Source organism: Ornithodoros turicata, chromosome 6 (genome assembly GCF_037126465.1).
Source record: "Ornithodoros turicata isolate Travis chromosome 6, ASM3712646v1, whole genome shotgun sequence".
Taxonomy (NCBI): Eukaryota; Metazoa; Arthropoda; class Arachnida; order Ixodida; family Argasidae; genus Ornithodoros; species Ornithodoros turicata.
In genome coordinates this window covers 9,903,199-9,924,858 of record NC_088206.1, presented here as the reverse complement: position 1 = coordinate 9,924,858, position 21,660 = coordinate 9,903,199, and the positions used below count along the sequence as shown (strand labels likewise).

General features: G+C 45.4%; 1 protein-coding gene across 8 annotated transcripts in view; it reads left to right on the top strand.

Annotated features, from left to right (window-relative positions):
- LOC135399023 (trissin receptor-like) overlaps positions 1-21,660 on the top strand; it is a 456,620-nt gene that overhangs the window by 171,789 nt on the left and 263,171 nt on the right. For 2 of the 8 annotated variants that reach the window (XM_064630655.1, XM_064630650.1), the window contains exon 1: positions 9,737-9,904. The exons of the other annotated variants lie outside the window; for them this stretch is intronic. The gene's annotated coding sequence lies outside the window, so the exon portion shown is untranslated. Of the gene's footprint in view, positions 1-9,736; positions 9,905-21,660 lie in introns of those variants that run through there. 8 annotated transcript variants of the gene reach the window in all.

Sequence of the window (21,660 nt, the reverse complement as noted above, 5' to 3'; positions counted from 1 at the left end):
AACTGGTTACGATAGCGGCGCCACTGATGAAATCCGAAAACGGCCTTGCAGAGATGGCAAGCTTTCGGGTGTCAAATTTTTGTGGAAAGATCGTGAATGATCTTGTAATTGTGACTGAAATGTGTTGTTGTGGCCATGAGCTTTCTGATTAGCGCAAAAAAAAAAAACGTTACCTTTCCTTGAGAATTTTTTGAGTAAGCTATAATTAGATTAAGCCAATTAAGCTAATTAGACAAATTAATGAGGTGCACTGATGGAAACCACCTGTTTGGGCGGCAAAAACCTTCACAAGTATGACGCAGAAGGTTTCTAATTTTTATCTCAAGTACATTTTTTTAGTAATTAGGGGTCACTCTTAAGTGAAACACCTTGTATGTCTACCACCACAATGAACCCTGATTTTTTTTTTTTCGTGAGAATCGGTGATGGACGAGTAGAATCGCTGGATCGCTTGGCATGGAATGCAAAAAATTTGGCGTGGAATGCCGTTGAGGGGAACAAATTTAAAGCCCTTCAAAATTGTTCCTCTGCCTTCCTTTGGCGGAAGACATTGTGCTCAGACACGATGGACTTGTCAGTGCGGGAGGAAGAGAAAGAAACTTCAGAGAAAGTAGTTTGTTGTAGAACTCTCCGCAAAGACCGGATTAACCGCTGCACTGCGGTAGATGATGTTCTTTGCTCATCTTTCAACGTCCCCCTTTGAGACCTCAGCCTTCCGAAATGTCTGCTCGGTGGGCGTTCACTCATGTTCAATGGCGTCGCTCCGCTCGATGATGATCCAATTGAAAACTTTTGAACTCCCTGAGAGGGTGCTGTCCTCTATATCCTTTCGCAAGTATGAAGAACTAGTTACGACTTACGTATTGAATGATAGTTGTTTGTGAAAAAAAAAAAAAGACACACACACGCACGCACGCACGCACGCACGCGGAAAGGAAAAGAAAATTGTTTGAGAGACGATAGCTGCATTGCCGGTGTTGCGTGGTGGTGATATGACGTGATATGATATGATAGGTGGTGATGATATGATCTGAGTTACAATCTGAGCTACAATCTGACCTAGACGAGCAGCCTGTGAGAAGAGATAACAACCTCTCTCTTCCTCCCTCTCCCCTTTATTTCGCCACCCGCATGTCCGAAAGTCATTCTCTCAAACATATAGGCCCACAGAATGCAGTGCGGTCACGTGTATCACTCCAAATGGTTCTAGGATATTTTATAGTTGCTGGTAAGCGAAGCTAGTTTCTGTTGTTAGTTCTTCTGCGTGTGATATTTTTATATGCATGGAAGAACGTCTGAAGGGGGAGACGAAAAAGACGGGGAAACAATACGGATTTATTTGAAACATAATCACGGAGCGTTAACATAATTCCAGGTGTTTCTACAGCATCACGTACCTGCCTCGCAGCTGCTATACACGCGGGAATATTTTCTGCCGTTGTCTTAATTCCGCTGGCTTCCTTTTTTGAAAAATGAAGTGTAGCAATACAATCGGCAACAATATTTACTTCGTAATCTCTTACCAGCTCCCGTGGCATAGTGGTTAAGTTGATCGCTTTCCACGTCGAGACCTTTCCCCCTTTCTTTATCTTTAATAAACATATTCTCCCCCCCCCCCCCCCACGCCCAGACTGGGTGGTGACACGGGTTCGAATCCTGTCACCGGCTGTGCTGTGCTAAGGTTTTCCCTGGGTTTTCCGAAGACTTTCCAGTCTAGTGTCGGCACAGTTCCCCCTGCAGTCGGTCCAGGACGCATACTAACCCCCTGTCCCCCACTCCTTCCTGCTGTCCTCTTTCCATCTGTCCACGTCTGAACGCGGCTCACAGCAACAGTTGCTTCGCGGCGCTGACACGGAATTAAAAACAAAAACTTCGTAATCTGTATGTAAATATCACGGCGGATTAATAAAAGGCATCGACTGAATAGTAAGCGCCACCGTAATTGCTTTCAGCTGATAGTTCCATCAATATTATTCCTTCACGGAAAGAATACCCGACGCTGCGGCTTTTTTCCCCGGGCTGCCGGTGACTTCTTTATCCCGGTATACTATCGTCCGCTTTGGGACCAAATTCTTCCAAGTGGCGTGTCACAAAAAAAAAAAAAGAAAAAAGAAAACGGTACCTTTCCTTGGGAATTTTTTGAGTAAGCTATAATTAGATTAAGCCAATTAAGCTAATTAGACAAATTAATGAGGTACACTGATGGAAACCACCTGTTTGGGCGGCAAAAACCTTCACAAGTATAACGCAGAAGGTTTCTAATTTTTATCTCAAGTACATTTTTTTAATAATTAGGGGTCACTCTTAAGTGAAACACCTTGTATGTCTACCACCACAATTAACCCTGATTTTTTTCTCTCTTTTTTTTTTCCGTGAGAATCGGTGATGGACGAGTAGAATCGCTGGATCGCTTGGCATGGAATGCAAAAAATTTGGCGTGGAATGCCGCTGAGGGGAACAAATTTAAAGCCCTTCAAAATTGTTCCTCTGCCTTCCTTTGGCGGAAGACATTGTGCTCAGACACGATGGACTTGTCAGTGCGGGAGGAAGAGAAAGAAACTTCAGAGAAAGTAGTTTGTTGTAGAACTCTCCGCAAAGACCGGATTAACCGCTGCACTGCGGTAGATGATATTCAGGTTCTTTGCTCATCTTTCAACGTCTCCCTTTGAGACCTCAGCCTTCCGAAATGTCTGCTCGGTGGGCGTTCACTCATGTTCAATGGCGTCGCTGCGCTCGATGACGATCCAATTGAAAACTTTTGAACTCCCTGAGAGGGTGCTGCCCTCTATATCTCTTCGCAAGTATGAAGAACTAGTTACGACTTATGTATTGAATGATAGTTGTTTGTGAAAAAAAAAAAGACACACGCACGCACGCGGAAAGGAAAGTTGTTTGAGAGACGATAGCTGCATTGCCGGCGTTGCGTGGTGGTGATATGATATGATAGGTGGTGGTGATATGATCTGAGTTACAATCTGAGCTACAATCTGACCTAGACGAGCAGCCTGTGAGAAGAGATATCAACCTCTCTCTTCCTCCCTCTCCCATTATTTCGCCACCCGCATGTCCGAAAGTCATTCTCTCAAACATATAGGCCCACAGAATGCAGTGCGGTCACGTGTATCACTCCAAATGGTTCTAGGATATTTTATAGTTGCTGGTAAGCGAAGCTAGTTTCTGTTGTTAGTGTGATATTTTTATATGTATGGAAGAACATCTGAAGGGGGAGACGAAAAAGACGGGGAAACAATACGGATTTATTTGAAACATAATCATGGAGAGTTAACATAATTCCAGGTGTTTCTACAGCATCACGTACCTGCCTCGCAGCTGCTATACACGCGGGAATATTTTCTGCCGTTGTCTTAACTCCGCTGGCTTCCTTTTTGAAAAATGAAGTGTAGCAATACAATCGGCAACCTATTTACTTCGTAATCTCTTACCAGCTCCCGTGGCATAGTGGTTAAGTTGATCGCTTTCCACGTCGAGACCTTTCCCCCTTTCTTTATCTTTAATAAACATATTCTTCCCCCCACCCCCACCCACACCCAGACTGGGTGGTGACACGGGTTCGAATCCTGTCACCGGCTCTGCTGTCTGAGGTTTTCCCTGGGTTTTCCCAAGATTTTCCAGACTAGTGTCAGCACAGTTCCCCCTGCAGTCGGTCCAGGACGCATACTAACCCCCCCCCCCTGTCCCCCACTCCTTCCTGCTGTCCTCTTTCCATCTGTCCACGTCTGTACGCCGCTCACAGCAACAGTTGCTTCGCGGCGCTGACACGGAATTAAAAACAAAAACTTCGTAATCTGTATGTAAATATCACGGCGGATTAATAAAAGGCATCGACGAAATAGTAAGCGCCACCGTAATTGCCTTTCAGCTGATAGTTCCATCAATATGATTCCTTCACGGAAAGAATACCCGCGACGCTGCGGCTTTTTTTTCCCGGGCTGCCGTCGACTTCTTTATCCCGGTATACAGTCGTCCGCTTTGGGACCAAATTCTTCCAAGTGGCGTGTCACAAAAAAAAAAAAAAAAAAAAAGGGAAAGGAACTGCTATGGCAGAACGCTTTTTCATGCAGCCTACCTTTCATTTTCACCTCCTCCTGACCTCTGGCCAAACTGCTTATATGCACTTTCTTTTCTCGTGGCATTGCTGTCCTGACAGTCCCCCGACATTTCTGCCCCTCTCTTCCGCATCTTCTTCTTGTCGTTCTTCGTCGGCGCGTTTATTTTGGCAAACGTGCGGCGATCACAAACGTCCGCGTTCTTTGAGTCTGCGTTCCTCGCACTTTCAGCGAGCAACGGACGGTGGAGTTATTCGGAGTGAGTATATTTGCGTTGCTTTGCTTCGGAATGCGCTGGGCATATTTTTCAGACCTGTTTTTCTGAATATGAATGGAGACGCCGCATGACAAATGCTCGCGTGGACAAAAGAACGTTCGAAGGAAAGCGGACGGAGTACTTTCCCTTGCTTTTTTTTTTTTTTCTTTATGGAGAATGTGGAAGAAAACGCGCAATGTGGGTGCCATTCCAGGGAGTTGAGAATCCGCTTATGAGTACATTCCCTGTTCCTGCTTTCGCCCCATTCTATCGCATCTATCCTTCCTTTTGCACCTCATTGGTCTGTACTTTGTCCACTTCTTTCCGCTGCATGGGAATGCGATTTTGGTGGACTTTATACCTCTTTTTTTTATATTGATTTGATGTTCTATATATATATTTTTTTTATACGAAGAAAGACTTCATCTGTGATTCCTGAATATGTTTTCGTCCCTGGATGGTATGGATTCACCTTGCATTAGACACTGGGGGCGGATTATCGATGCTACGGCTAAACGAACACTTTTCAGAAGACAAGTAGAGTTATGTGGAATTGAGTGGATAGCATAATGTTTTACTTTCCAGAAGTGATCGGGGCTTTCAGGGGTGAGTCCCTCGCACTGACGGGAGGATATCACGTTCCACGTGACCTTCTGACGTGAGAAATTTTCACGCTAGCATGACTTTATCGATTGATGAGCAAGAATTGGAGACCAAATCATAGTGTAATTGAAAATTATGAATATAATGGAAATAATTATGAAAAATTATCAGTACTTGACATGGAAAAACGACATTCTCAAATTTTCTTTTCACGGAGAATAGAAAAAAGAAAGAAGAAAAAAAAAGAGATAAACTATCTTGTCAAGCAACTATGAAATCAAGGAAAAAAATCACTGCTCAGCGACTGAGATTCATAAAAGTACGATCGTTTGCCATATAAATAAAAAGTTGGACATCTTTTATTTGGTGTAACACTCTTAAAGCTGCGATATATAGGGCACAAGAGACCCTTCTCATACGTTGTAAGAACGACTAAACAGCAGGTTTGACCTGGATTGCGCATTCTATTTTGTCAGAATCTTTTTTTTTTTTTTTCGGATTTGAATTTTCTGTAAAATTCCGTGTCAGTGCAGTTTAGGAAGTGTGGCTATTAGCGACGTACAGAAGTGGACAGATGGAGAGAGGACAGCAGGAAGGGTTGTACGTGTCCTGGGCCGACTTCAGGGGAAACTGTGCCGACGTTCTTCTGGAAAGTCTGCCGGAAAACCCAGGGATAAACCTTAGACAGCACAGCCAGTGGTATAGGACACGAACCCACCGCCTCCTAACCTTCCGCACAACCTCGGCTACTACCAACGTGCGGACGCTTTCAGCCACTAGGCTACGCCACTGGTCGCTCAGTGTGTCTGCACAGCATGTCTCACGTGATGTCTTCCACGTCGTCTGGCAATACGACATGCGCTGCGCGAACAAACTGGTTGTTTCGGAGCATTCGCGCAGGTATAGAGTTCGCAGATGTGTGTCGCCCTGGGTGCTGCGGGAGATGCAGACGCGGTGGCCGAAAATGAGGAACGTAAGCGGCGTGGGTCCGATACCAGGAACCAGCGTGCGGCAAAGCGTGCCGCCATTACATTCGACCAGATGTTCAGAATAGAGCTACGCACCACGCCGTTTTCTTCGGGCGCGCCACTCAGTCTTGCTGGCACTGCAACCTGGCGGCTTTAGATAGCGGTACGTCGATATCGAAACTCGGTGAATCGATTAATTTCCTGCAAATATGAGAAAAAAAATCGTTCTTCATCTTTTCCTCTACGAAGAGCCGTCTGACCTACTTCACAGTGCGTAAGCTGGTGAAACTCGACTCCTCACTGTAGCTCGTTTGGCGCCTGCGAAGGAGTCTCCGCGGACTCTATACGCTCTAAGGCGCACGACGAACAGTAGTAGGTCGTGGTAAGGTGATGCGACATAGTGCCCAGGGGCTCGAAATGCTCTAAAAGGTAAGGGAGGGTGATCTGTCGCAGTGTTGCCGTATATTCTGGTCACCTGGATCACAGGGGTGACACAAACCCGCCATTGTTGCAACTACCCTCAAGCGGGTGCTTTTCGCAAAACCGCCATCTTGTCGTGGTGACACGTCATATGCAACGTCATTTTGAGGTCATGTGACTTTGTTTACGTATCGTTTTAGCGCTTGCTGACATATTCCCGTCAGCATAAAGTCAAGAGATGGACGTATTTTGCCAGCGTAAACTATACGGCGCTTCTTCTGCGGCATGGTATCCCATTTCTCCTTAGTTTAAGTACATCACACCGGCTCAGTGTTTCTTAACACGGGGTCGTCATCACATCTTTGGAAGCGGTCAACAGCACGAGCCCTCATGTACAAAACTGTGCGTTTTACTGCGAGATTAACGGATAAAAATAATTACCAGGATCGAAAGACGTCCAAAACGGAGCACAGAGAGAGCAAACGCGTTCTTTACAAACGGTTTGACCGCCGATCATGGGCGCGGCCATCTTTAAGGCGAACGTGCGCGGTGACGTTTGCTGTGACGTGTGACCACCATGACCGGTCCAGAATGGATTGCGTTCGCACAGCACGCTTTCGTCTATGGAGCAATACATTGGATGCTACCCCTGTGATCTGGATGCTCCCCGAATGGGATACGAAGCGTATATGACGTATATTGCTTATTTCAAGCATCCAAGGCACCGCCAAACGCCGCCGCCAAAAAAAATCTGCCTGGCTCCTAGCAGAAACAAGCACCACAGAGTACAGCGATTTCAAGAAGAAGTGGACGCGTTTGCAGGCGAAACCCGTGCTCCTGCACGAGGCCTATGGCAACCTATGGTCGGTTTTGTCGTTTTGCCGCACGCAAATCTTGTACGGTCACAACGGAGGCATCGCCCTTCGTCTGCTGCTGTGCTATAGCGTTTCGTACGCGTTTGGCATTGCGCCAACGAGTACACTGATTTTTTTTTTTGACGAAAGTAACCTCAGTTTGAACTTTTTAGTTTTCTGTCCTCTGAGTTGCTGAGCCAGCTCCCAAAAAAGGCAAGATGAAGTCCCCCGATAAATCGCCGACTGGTCCTCATATATCACGCGTGATGAATGTCTGTGGAGGGTAGCGATATAACCTCCGGTTTTCATTGGGCGTACTTCTTATCTATTTCGCATGCGAAAGTTGTTGTGTTTGCTTTGATAATACATGTACGCCGCGGTATGAGCAAAGCCCTTAGGCGCGATTGCTGTATTACTTCAAGTAAGCCTGGAGATCAATAAGAGGGCAAGGGAGCATCAGCGTAACAGCTCACGTCGAGTTCGTGATCTGTTTGAAGGCCAAATAATTATGAGCCGCCTTATGTCGTTTCTTTAACTCGGTTTCAATCGAAATGTAATACAAGAGGTTGTATGTCACCATATTCACTGTTTGTGCCTGCATTAGTGCTACACATTGTCGATAAATCTGACTGACACGTCGAGGTGAGCTTTATTTGTGCTTGAAATCCTTCTTCGATATGTCAGTTTCTCTATAGACACTATGGTCCAGTGACCGTTATCCAGTGACCAATTATAGTGACCACAGTAGATATATTACCGAGAAAAAAAATGTTCATCCTTTTTTTTTTTTTTTTTCACGTGCTGATTTAGTGGCCGATCTCACTTCATACTGCATATCTTTCTTCTATGTATGACGGCGTAATGTGTTAATGGTTAGCGGAGAAAAAATATTATTAGCGATTAGGTTAACCAGTGACTTGGCTCATGCACGCTGACTATCAAAATAAGGTTAGCTAACTGCCTTTTAAGAAAATCTGTACATAATGGTCACGCTACTGAAACCGGTCAGTAGCTTACTGATCTTTAACTGCAAAGAATGACTACTTTAAATACTACTTTTTATTTCGTGAAGTACAAGAATAGAACAGTCCGCCTGTTGAAATGGTATATTCTTCAATTTTCAGCCGGTATTTTAATCAATTAAGGAATAATGATGATTTAATTGTTGCACATATATGTGTTCTGCATTGGCAGGTGTGATGTGATGTGATAGAAAAAGACAAAAACGGGGGTTTAAGACACGACATGTGTAAGTATGTAGTATATGTGTGTATGTATGTGTATGAATGTGTGTATTTTGCGCTTTTTGTACGCTCCTTCTTGGACTTCGAACAGCAAGCCAGTAGTCTCCTAAATAAATAAATTAATGAACAAAACCCTATTGGTGAAAAAGAGAAGACAGTGAAACGTTTAATGAACCGCAGCCGTCATGTTCCGTAGGTCGTCCTCTGTGTTAATGTTGATGCTGGCGAAAAAAATAGTAGGGAGAGATTGAGTTCGTCCTCTTTGTGATAAACCTGTAACGGGTAGCGAGCTTGAAATATCAACTGTCTTCAACATGACATTAAACCGAGCAACGCCGCACAGTCATGCTTTTGCAGGTAGGCATTGAATCTCACAGATAAAACATCGCAGCCGTCCACTTCGTTATCCTTTTAATTATCTAATTGTATTCGAAATCGGACGCATCATTAATCACGACGTTGAGTATTCGGATGACAGATGAACAAATGCCTTATCGATTACCGAGGACGACCTCCTCAATTTGTTATTCCGATTCTAGATTTCTTTTTTTTTTTTTTGCTTCATTCTAACAAAGAGCACCTGTTCTTTCTCAAAACACGTGAGACACGCCCCATAGCAATTAACAACTTGCGACGTAGCACAAGATGGAATCCAAATCTCTGAAGCGGCTGATGAAGTACCGGGCGGGTCCTAGAAGACTTTCCTTATTGCTGCCGTGTGAGTGGACAGGCGCTTTGTCACGTGGTTTCTCCACATATTACCTCCTCTTCCACACCGAGACGCACTGCCATAGCGTATACCATGCAGTGTGCTAGCGGCTGCGTCCGGAGTCAACTGTGAAGCCGAGTGTGATGACGACGAGCAGCGTCTTCTTCTATGGTCGAATTATGCGTGTTTGCCATGGCTGCTCTGGTTGAGAAATGAGCCAGCCCTCGTAAAAAATATCCAGCGATTGCATATCCTCCGCCGTGCTAAAAAGTGTCTGACCCGTCCAGTAAATACACCGCCTTTGTAGCGTGGTTGACCACAAACCTACATTACTAGCGTTCCCAGCCATCTCAGCTAGCTCCTGAACGGAAGCGCGAAAAACGCTTTCATCCTCAAAGACATAACGATCTTCTAACCCCGCAAACGCTCCAGATTCTAACAACGCAGCTGTGCCAGGATCTAACCCTTTTAATCCTATCGCTCCCCATCAGTCACTGCGAGGGTTTCATTCGCATTCCAAGAGTGGCGCTGGAGCGCTTCTAACGCCGTCATGCAGCTGGGACGAGCTCCCGGCGTGGATCAAAGTTCTTTCAGTTCGGATAGCGTGTGTGTGTGCGCGCAATGCGTTGCTTTTCCGATCTCTCGCTGTTCTTTCGTGTCCAGCACGCTGTGACGGGATAAACCATTCTGCACACAGTTCGGGATTAAGGGTCGGCTCTGTGACGGGTCGCGGACAGTCCGTTGCATGCGTGATAAGTTCGTGCAGGGTAAGAGGTTGAAAAGGTATTGCTAGTTCCAGCTTTATTCTTTTTGTGGGCGGGGAAAGGGTGCAGTGTGAAAAGGGTAATAGATGAACAGCGATATACAGGCGATACATATCAAATGTGAACTTGGTTGTTCAGTAAAGAGACTCAAGGATGAGAGCCGACGATATTTCCAACAGACACATGTTCTTCTGATTACCGAATCTTCTTCTTCCGCCCGGAAGAAGAGCAGTCTTTGTTCGAAGTATCGGGCGGCTCTCATCCAGAGGCTGTTCCCTTAACACTCCCTCATCGATTCGCTGCATTTTCTAGCTTTCCTCGTTTTCCAGAATTAACTCAGAGTTGGTTCACCAATGTCACTGTCCTGCGAAAGATTGTTCTATTGAGCTTTGCATGCGTGCGCAGTTCCATATGGATTATTGTCATATGATGCACCGAAAGTGAAGGAATCAGTTCCTTGAACGGACGTGCGTTTCGCGTGCGACATTGATGAGCTGGAAAACTTTTCATTGTAATTGTTCATTCTCAGCATCGCCATGCCCGAGTCAGTGATTGTGCTCTGGGAACCTTTGAGGAACTGTACATGAAGTTCACCCAAGTTCTGTGTCGGCACTGTTGAGAAAATGCAGCTTTCGAATATATTATTATGCCAACGGCGAACGATTGTCAACAACGTAGGGAATGGCCAGATATTTTAATATGAAGGGTTTTAAGAATATGCTTATAGAATTATAGAATATGAATAGAATATAGAATATATAGAATATGCTTATATGGCTTTAAGAATATGAAGCAGTCTTGTATTGCTGCAGTATTGTAAGCAGTATATTACATTGTGCGTACATTCCTAATTACTGCAACTGTCGTACCAACGACGAGTTGGGGCGAAATAGATTCTGGTTTTGATGACAGGATGCCCTCGTATTCCGCTCAGGAATGCGAAAAGATTGTTCTTGTCTCCAGTTTTTTTTTTTTTTTCTTTTTCCCGCTTAGCTACACGTAAGAGCAGAGAAGTCCCAGGTGAAACCCCTGTGTGTAACGAGTAAGTTTCTGCTTTAACCACAATACGTTTTTGCACAAAAGAAGTTTGAGACGTTGCGCGAGCAGCAAGGTTAATCATGTCCTGTCAGCGTGCCCAAGCAACACAATGTACTGAAAGTCGAGTGCAATGGGGGTAGACGGTATGTGCCTTATCAATTTTCTTTAGTTTCACGGGTCTGTACAAGGCCTTCCACCTACACGTCCACCCCTATTGCACTCGACTTTCAGTACATTGTGCTGCTTGGGTGGTTACAGCATGCAGGTCTGTCGTTCTGCCTTGCAACGTTCCAGACGCACTGGAAAGAAGCAACACTCGATGACTCGTGACTGTGCTATCTAATCTGATTATGACACAGGCTTCTCGGGCGCGTGTGTATCATGGGGTTACGGCGGTCATGCACGAAAAGCGGCAATCTAAGGATGTGCACATTGACCGAGTAGCCGTACCGCTCGAAATCTTGCTGGTCGTGGTTGAAATACGTTTAGCAGTTTGGGTTCGGCGGTGGAGAAGGAATGGAGTTGTAGAAAGCGCACTTTCGCACGGAATGTTTCTTGGTGGATGTTGATAACTGCGACAGAGAAACGCTTTACCGTGTAATGAGATTTAAATATGTACTCGTTTTGTACGACTCTTGCAGAAATTTATTACTGTTTAGTTTAACTTTCATTACAAACGTACAGCGAAATCTGCAAGTAGCTCGGAACCGCCATTTTATAGATGGCGACTTTTAAGTATCCTACAGCGACTTCAAAAATATTGCTGTCACTGAAATAAATTATGCAGGGGCAGATTATATGTATGTGTTATAAAAGGGCGTAAACCACAAAATTCCCGTTATTGTCGCGTCCAGTACGGAAGGCAATGCAAGAGCTGGATCGAAGAGCAGAGAAAACCGAACAGGATAATAATTTTCGACTAAAGTACAAAAGCGGGGAAGTTGGTATATCACAGTAGTACAAGTAAACGCGGCAAAAAAGGACGCAAACACGAGGGAGAAGAGACAACGGCAAACACAAACAACAAACACAAAGACAAGCGACAAACAACGGAAACGGCTTACTCTCAAGTGAAGGTTAACTGTTGACACACACACACACACTTTCAATACCAGTTTCACTTGATGGTGTCATCAGTATGTAACGCTAATCTAACCAATCTAAGAACGACGACTTTATTTTCCATCAATCTAATCTTGCTTATCACTTAGGAACTTAGAATAAGAACTCTGCTTTTCTTGAAGTTCCCAAAATGATAAGCAAGATTAGATTGTTAGAAAATAGAGTCGTAGTTGTTAGATTGGTGGAAATTTCCTGTGCATTACTTACTGATGAAACTGGTAATGGTGGATTAAGTGAAGCTGGTGTTTAAGGTGTGTGTGTATGTCAACAATAAACCATAGAATAGAATAGGAATATAAATAGAAAGAAAAAAATGGAAACGTAGGTCGCACTTGGTGCGACCAGCTGTTGAATGATTTCGTTAACTTACAAAGGTTTCGTCGCCCATTTGAAACAAGAAAAATCTGGAAATTTTCGTTTCATAGCGTATCCATTCCCACATGCCTTGAGCAATACGACAGCAGCGAAGTTCAAGAAATCCCTGTTTTTCTTGTCCTTTTATAATTCGATACTCATTCCTTATTTATCAGTCCCACGTGCAATAGACAATGCGTTCTAATCGCTTATAGAAAACAGAGTGCTGTCTACGAGGACAGATTCAGCCACTGCCAATGCAGCAATGAACACCATGTAAAGACACCCTGGATGAAGTGTTCGGTTATCAACTGAACAGCAACGGCTCGGAACAAGAAATTGGTAGAGATTCATACATCAATAACGTCCCCGCACCGGCTGTGCTGATCGAAGTTTTCCCTGGGTTTTCCTTGGGTTTTCCAGCAGGCTTTCCAGAAGAATGTCGGCACAGTTCCCCCTGAAGTCGTCCCAGGACTCATACAAACGCCCAGTGACGGACAGTAGTTGAACTACATGTAGTTTGACTACTAATTGAACTACTTTCTATGTAGTTACAAGGTAATTGGAACTAGAGCACACATCATCATCATCCATTCATCTATGTTGTTGTTGTTGTTGGAACTAGAGCCCTGCACCATCCGCGGATGGAAGCGGATATTCGCGGATATCCGCAAGATACTTGCGGTTTCGGATGAAAATTTAGCACTTTCTGCGGTGTGCGGATTGGATGCGGGTGGCTCGAGGTCGGATGCGGTTCGGATGCGGATGCGAAAGCAGCGGATCAGTAACAGATTGGATGCGGATATACCGCGTGCTGTAATTTTTCCCATCCGCAATTTATTTGTATTGCGCGCCGACAGCGAGCGCATGCTCGGGTTCACCTTTGGCCATGCGCGGCCAAGACGGGAGAGGAGGCATTCTGGCGTCTCGAACCACGCGAGCACCGGCGAGGTAGCGTTCCACACGTTCCATATCGCGTTTGTTGAAAGGTTTACCTTTGCTTGTCGTTGTGAGTCCTTCCGTAACAGCATGAAGGCATCCGAAATTATACCAACATGCTTCCGCGGGTCTCTAGCGTCCTTCGAAACGTGCGGATTTTGAGGATCGGATGCGGATGGTGCGTTCTGCTCAGCGGTTCGGATGCGATTGTAAACTGTTGTGTATGCTGCGGTGCGGATCGGATGCGGATAATGTGTGCGCGGATGCGGATGCCAAAAACCTCATCCGTGCAGGGCTCGAATTGGAACTACTCAACGGAGAGTAATTAGAAGCCAGTAGTAGAAAAACTACATTTTTTGTAGTTAACTATTGTAGTTTAACTACGTCGTCAAAGCTGAAACTGCCGTCGGCAAGTTGGACACGGCTGAGGCCGAAGACAAGCGCGAAGCCACGGCGATCCAAGCCAAACTAGGCAAAAAACATGTTGTGTCTTGCACGCTCATTGCTGTGTCTCTTCACGTCCTGTTTGAATGTTAATGTTGTCGAGATGGACTCTTTCGTTATTGAACTCTGCTATAAGGATGACAACGTGAGAGCAGGAAGCAAAAACTTCATTGCAGTCTGCAGGTTCTGCCCTCATCGCATCCTATCTGGGAACGTCAAAAGCTAAAGGGTCCTAGTCAAATAACTTGATGGTTGTGCAAAGAAGGCATCAGTTTCCAGTCTACAGTAACCCTTACATCTACCCAGCATAGGTTTCTAGTCTAAATACACTAATGCCACAGTGAACCGATGCCAAGATGGCACATAAGTTTTAGGGAAAACTGTGAATGTAAAGTAGTGCTTCCGTTACAGTAGCAGCGCCAGACACCCGATTAGCCAGCACCATTTCACATGGTATTGTTTTGTTTAAATTTTGTTACCTTTTGTAGCCCCTTTGTCTGTCCGCAAAATCTGGTGTGGGGTCTCCAGTGGAAATGTACCTGAGAGTAAGTGTACCAAAAATCGTTTAACATTGAAGCCAGATGTAAGCAAATTAAATATACAAGGTGCTCGATATTCCATGGTGCTCAGAACAACGCATGTGTGTCACAGGTGTTAATACAGCTGGACACATGAGGTCCGGTGATAAAGTTTGTGGTCGTTTTCTGGTCTCGCTCTCTCTGTATACTGGCTTGCGCAATAATCTAGTGCACGTTAATCTCCGCATTGGTGTTCTTAGTTGGATAGTTATGATCAGTGAGACATTTGACTTACCTCCCACCAACATTTATGCCTTGTACCGAAAATGTAGTTCAAAAGTAATTGAAACTACTTCATAGTAGCTGAAGCTGTAGTTTAATTACTGTTTTAAAAAAGTAGTTAGTTTGTAGTTACAATTACTATTCATACAAGTAGTTCTAGTTGAACTACTTTCAAAGCAGTTACTGCCCATCACTGCTATCGCCCCCCCCCCCCGCCCCCCACACACACTCCTTCCTGCTGTCCTCTCTCCATCTGTTCACGTATGTACGCTGTTCATAGCCACAGATGCGTCGTTGCGCTGACACGGAATTAAACGGAACAAAAGCAATCAGAGCAGCAGTAATCTTGGCCTTACCGACAATGCGAATCTGGAAAGTTCTCCAACATTATCGCCCTCATTTGTATAGTGCCCACGCCTGTTCTTCCCAGTATCGTTCCGCTCGTTTTACCTCACGTGAGCTCGTGGGTGAGAAAGCTTCGTCCCCTGGAGGTAATATTTTTGCCCATCCTCCCGCAGCTGGACCGTTCCACACCTGACCTGGTTCAACCAATGCAACGGTTTTCGCGCTTTCCCGGAGCAAAAGGTTAATTCGGTTCTGCTAGTCGAATAAACCCGTGAGAAATAGTTTGCACGGTGCACATTTGGTCCAGTGAAGTGATACAGTTGTAGAAGAGATAGTGTTCCTCAACATGAGTGCTACTGGCACCGTCCAAGCGTGAGACCACGAACCACTGCCCGCTGGGACATTCCATCTTCTTCCGCATTGCTTTCAGCTGTTACGTGAACTTGAAATGATGTCATATGAATATAATTTTCTTTTATCCTACCAAATGTCTGCTAGAAATCGGGGAGGGGGATATATTTATTAGAAGAGAAAAAGAAGGGGGGAAAGCGGAAACGTCAGCCAAGCACAATAGAGTAACAAAAATCGGGATTGTAACGATTGACACCGATAGTTCACATCGCCTTCTCAACATTTATTATAGACTTGATGATCTCTTGTGCAGAGGCTGCACGTGCACGGTGCACGTGCAGCTTACTTGTCAATCAGTCACTTATCAATCAGTTGATTAGTTTTCTAAGTTTGAAAAGTACCAGTAGAGTTCACAGTTGTAAAGGTAGAAACTGACGCGCCGACGTTATTGCCGTCTCAGTGTTTCACAAAGGGAAACAAAAAAAGATCAATTGAGTGACTGTCACCGACACCCACACACACATACATTGGATGACGACGAGGAGGGCGATTCACCGCCGCTGTCACCGAGAGAGGAGAGCGACAATGAAAAGTCAGATGATGATGCGGTTAAACGGGCGATAAATTTGCTGCGGCTCTAAAGGCGCCGCACGGCCGCAGGAGCACGATCAAAATTCCAACTCTGACTTCTCGTTTAATGTGTCACGATAGAGGAATTCTGAGGAACGTTGAAAGGAAATGTGCAGGTGACGCCCAAGTGCACGCCTGCTAAAAAAGAAAGAAAGATAAGTTTGGAAACTGTCTTTTATATAATGGGAGTCCTGTTACCAAGTTTTATTTTACGAGCTCGAGTTCGCTTCATCTTTTGAGGGGTACAATTACGCCGGAGCTGCATAGACAATGGAGCTCTGCGCTGCAACGAAATCGCTCTAAATGGTCCCCCTTGCTTCAGCGTTTCACGGTCTGTGCGATAGCGGGGAATTAAAAGATCGGAATATGCGAAACATATAATTGAGGAGCTTAGACTGGCGCATAATGTCATTCGTGCTGTGCCACATGGATAGACATGGTTTTGAGGACACCTGCCGTAAGGGTACCATGAAGTGATTCTGAAGCTCTCGACAGAAAATGGTTCCCATAGGAATTTAATGAATTTTCTTATACGATTGTTGCCATATTTTCTTTCATTCGGGCGCAGTTCACACACAAAAATGGCGTCGAACTGCGGCTTTAGTTTCTGCTTATCAAATTTTGGTCAGTTTATGTAGACCAAAGTTTGTAGTTAGTTTTGGACAGCAAATTTCTGCTTATCATGATTTTTAAAAAAGGCCATTGACATGTTTGCGTGACGTTAACTTATATCAGCTGCATCTGCAGGGTTTGAACTCATGAACCCACGAACGAAATCACACCACCCCTTCGGCAGTCACGTGGCAGTTCACCCCCCCCCCCCCCCCGCTGATTGGCCGGTGCACGAGTAATTTATCAAGTTTTCATTCGGGAGGTGATTCCGAGCAATTCGGGTTGCTGGCGGTTACCGATGTCGGACGACTGCCAGCAACGAGAGAATTGCTCATAGTTGCTGGAAAAAGTTGCCCCTGTGAACGCTGCCTCAGTGTCTCTGTAACATCTCCGTTCTCGAGATCATGGTTTGGTTGACACTCTTCATACTCTATGCTGAATGTATTAGCCCCCTGGAACGCGTTCAAGGTGATTACAAATGTTTTCAGTATATCGTCGAGGTTCCTTTGATCAATTTTCTGCTAAACAATTCATTCGCACATGAAATGTGCCTACATGCTCACATCTATGTATTGCGTACCTTATGCTCTTTCTGCAGAAGGCGGGTCTTGCTCAACGACCCCTCTAACACTTTGCTCTCCCCGACGAACTCACGCACCCCCTACGCATCTCCACCCTCCACCCTCCACCCATCCTCTTCTTCTTTTTCTCACTTTTTTGCTATAGTTGTGACGACGCCCGGCCACTTCTACGTGGCCAACAACGGCGAGCCGACGCTGCCATTACCCTCCGCCCCCCCCCCCCCTCCCATCTATTGCGTACGGTAACAGTTTTAGTTCGCATAAAACCACATTCTACTATACAACATAAGGTTTTCAGTCTACACTTCTTGGCGGTCTTCTTGGATGCTGCCTCAGCGGCGCCCACTACATAATCATTACTTATTTCTTGTTGTTGTTGTTGGATACCAAGAGGGCTTACGATACTGTTAGCCATGCGCATGTATTGCGCGTATTGTATGGAAATAAAATTGTCGGGCGACCTCTACCGCGGATGGCTGCGTACCTGGACGGAAGAACAGTTTTCATGCGTACGGAAAGTGGGGACAGCTATCATCATGTGCAGCCATCAGGGGTTCCACAGGGGTGGAGTTCTCAGTCCTTTGCTGTTTAATTTGGTGCTGGAGTCACTCCCAGGTCAAATCATAATTGGTTCATGAGGTCTGTCGTCGGGGCGGAAGCCGAGCAAAGCACAAGTGATGCACTACTGACGGGAGTGGCGCACAGGGCCAAGTAATACCGGAAGGTCGATGTGTGCGTGTCGCAAAGCAGTCAGGCGCCTTTTGAGGGCGTCGCGGGCAGTGTTGTAGCGCCTATACAGTGCAGTAGTATATGCGCTGTGTCTGTTTCCACACTGCAGGCTGCGCATGCTGAGGAGTTAAGTTGGCCCATTGATTGATTGAAAAATGGAGATGGTAGTCTCGAGCCACTCGGGACTGGCTACTCCAGGACGCGTTATTAATAAAAGAAAGGGAGACTACACTAACCTCGACGCTTTGAAACACTTTGAAAGAATAAATGAGAACATCATCACCTAGCTTGGCACCAAAAGCGAAGTCTCAAGCCACTAAAAACAAAGAGCGTCACAATATGTCAAAGAGGTCCGTCGAGACGAGAAATTGCACAAGAATCCATCTTGAATGGTAGTCACGGTGTTCGGGCTACGTTTAACCGTAAACGATGTACGAGAGTTTCTTCCCTTCGGGCGAGCCGCAGAGGACAAGACAGTTTTCCTACAGTTTACGAGGAAGAGGTTAGAGTTAGCTGATTTACAGCTAACCGTTGGAGATTGCGCGATGTGCAGAGTGACATCGCACAGGTTCCTAGGTGTCATACTGGATCGGCCTCTGTCCTGGTCGGCTGAGGTCTCTAGACTTTGGGAAAAAGCAAATGCACGAATCAATGTGCTTAAGGCTTTGGCTGAATCTCGCTGGGGATCCTCTTGAGCATCAGTGTTCCTTGATCACTGTTCTTTGATTTATCAAATGCTAGGATACCATCTACCCGTTCTCCAGGGTCTGCCTAGGTCGTCGGAGGATGCATTACAAAGTCTACTTGCAAAAAGTGTGAATGTATGTTTGGGTCTGCCACGTCCATTGTCGAGGTAAAGGAGCCATAGTACAAGAAACAGGAAAAGACAAGGAAAGAAAAGGAACCACAGGACCCACGCGATGCGGGTGACGGAAACGACTTTCGCTCGGTAGCATATTTGATGCAAGAGTTGTAGCCAGAAGTTACTCAAGCTAAGGACGCTAGAACTCCAAGTAGCGCAAACGTGCGTACACAACTTGCTGGACTGTATCTAATAGTTGATTTAATTTTATTGCGCCCTGCGATCATGTGACACAGTGTTATGAATACAGAAGCAGCAGACGTAATCAAGATTGTTTTCTGAGTCTGTCCGTCACGTTCAAGCCAAGAGCCTAAGGGAAGTCATCAGACGCATTAGTCAATACCAGTGAGACTCGTTAAGCGGGCTCCCGAGAATCCTTTCTCGGGTTCTCAGGGGAACGTACCGGTGACTCCACTTAATGGTGCTTGCGAAGCTCTCCGGAAGCCGAGTGCTTGGCACGCGATCCACAAATCGAGCTTTCTTCTGTCGTCTGCGTTCGGTAAATACGGCGAAGGCGGGAGAATTGAAGCCGCTGAACGGCGCCTACACCGAGATATGCGTCAGGGGCCAGAAGTGGTACCACTGTTCCCTGGCATGAGACAAAGGGCACGCAGCAGAGTGCACCTGGGACGCGCACCGGAACGCGCACCGGAACGCGCACAGGAACGCGCAGAGAAACGCGCATCGGAACGCGCTTTGAAGGAATGATCCTCAAAGAGAGGGAACGTTCCCGAAGCACCAACTTTAACGTGTCCATTGCTGCTGCGCATTGCAAGAACCGGAAGTAACGACAATGGAGTTCCGGCTGAACCCGCCTTTCTCGGTTGAACAAGAAGGGGCGCTCCGAACGGATCTCAAGCGCTTACGCTTAATTGCTCTCAGCTTCGGATTAGTTTGTTTACTTCTGCTTGTGTGTTTCCGTTTCCCAAGAAACATTTCGTTCTTGTTTCCTCTCGCGCGATAGCAGTTCCCGTTCCTGTTCCTGATGCGAAGTTCCGTCCGTTTTTAGTTTCAGATGCCCGGTATGGGTAACAAACAGCAGACAGATGTGCAGTACTTTTGACACTCAATCTAAAATTGTAGCTTTGAAATTAGTGAGGAATAGAGTGCATTGTCTTTATCTTAGAAGCTGAAAACATGTAGACAGTCGGTGAAATTTCTAACACGATAAATATTTTTCACGTTGGTGACAGCTGCTGCGAGCGCTGCGCCGCAACTGATGCAGATTTTGCCTGCTGGGGGTTTCGCGACTTTGTTGGTTTCCCGATTTCGACTTGCTGGGATCACGTGCAACCTATTTGTATATGTATATCAATCGGCGAATATTTGGGATTAGATTGGATTGGAAAAGGAAAGAAAAATATGGAGAGGTTAGTACCGACCCAGTCAGAGCTGACTACTCCAAAATGCGTTTGTGGGTGAAAAAAAAAAGAGCTAGGAAAAAGAGAACAAACAAAAACAGGAGACAGGAAAGGGGTAGAGTGGGTGTAGCAGGATAAAGCATAAAGGAAAGGGGGAGACGTTAAGCATCGGATTAGTATTCGGGTTGTAAGAGCAAAAATAGCTTACTTAAGCAGATTCGACTGCAAAGGTGCGAGCAGAAGCACTCAAAGGCCGTATTTAATCTTCATATACTTCAACCTACTCAAGTATACAACGCCAACAAGCCGAACGGTTTGTTCTTCAAAAGTAACCTCAAACAGCATATTTTATAACTAGGTTATAAAATTATTTTATGGAAATGTTTTTTAATATTCAGCACGTTTTTTTTTATCCGTTACAGAATTTTTAGAAAAAGAAAAGCAGTGAGAGCCGCATAGCTGTCGTTTTCGCAATTGTTCTACGGCCAGGCTGACATTCTCTCGACGAAAGTATGCAACTCAAGATAACTAATTACTCAAAATTCGTTAAGGAACTCCTTAAGCTGAAAGTCATTCCACGTTTTTTTTTTAAATCCTGAAACACGCACGTGCGTGAAGATATCCACCCCCGAATTTTGATATGTAAATGAGTCGAAAACCGAAACCGTGACGCGTAAGGCAGGTGCGTGTTTCAGAATTTTTTAAACGTCGAATCTAAGTTTTCAACTACGTCTTTCAACTACGATAGTCTCTCATCCTGGTTTTGCCTGTTATCCCAAGAGTTAGTTAATGAATGTTAGGTAATTAGTCGTCTTCCAGTTGCATACTTTCTTCGTGACGATGTCAGCCTGGCCGTAGAATTCAACTGCAAAACAGACACATATATGCTGCTCTCATGGCTTTTTATAAAGATTCTGTAACGGATTAAAAAAAAAAAACACCCTGTATACGAAAAACTCCGGTTTTGGGTGTTACACCTGCAGAGATATCAGCAAAATGATGTTGATGTTGACGAATAATAGAGAGAGGGAAATGATTATGGATTTATGATGGGATTCGTTTTCTTTTGGTGTCCATGCTGCCACATGGCGGGTTAGCAGCTTCCACGACGAGAAAGCGTAACGCTATGCACCCAAATCCACTCTGCAAGTCTTTCATCTAACAATGCCCGAAGCATACATGTAATACGGGTGGGCTACGTCCTTGCCTATAAGTAGGGTTCTGCGTTTTCGGTTTTAATCGAAAAGCACCGAAAAACATACGCCGGTTAAATTTTCCCTCATTCGGTTTTAATCGAAAAACATCGAATACAGAGGAACATTCGAAGGAGCCATGACAGTTAAATTGCTGCCCAGCTTAAGATTCCAACATGCCAAGCATGCTTTCCTTTATTACTCTTCTTTTATTGGTATTTGCTAGGGTTGGGGTGACCTGCGACCACATTGAGCGTTCCAGGATCAATCCCTTTGTCCCCGATCGGGTGCGCCGGTCGCAATCTCATTCTTCTGCCATTGTAGGTGCCCCACCGTGCTTGTGAACCTTTTAGGGACGTGACGTCAAGCAGAATCTCGGTAGCCGGCCTTTTGTTGTTTAGTGGAGAGGTTGCG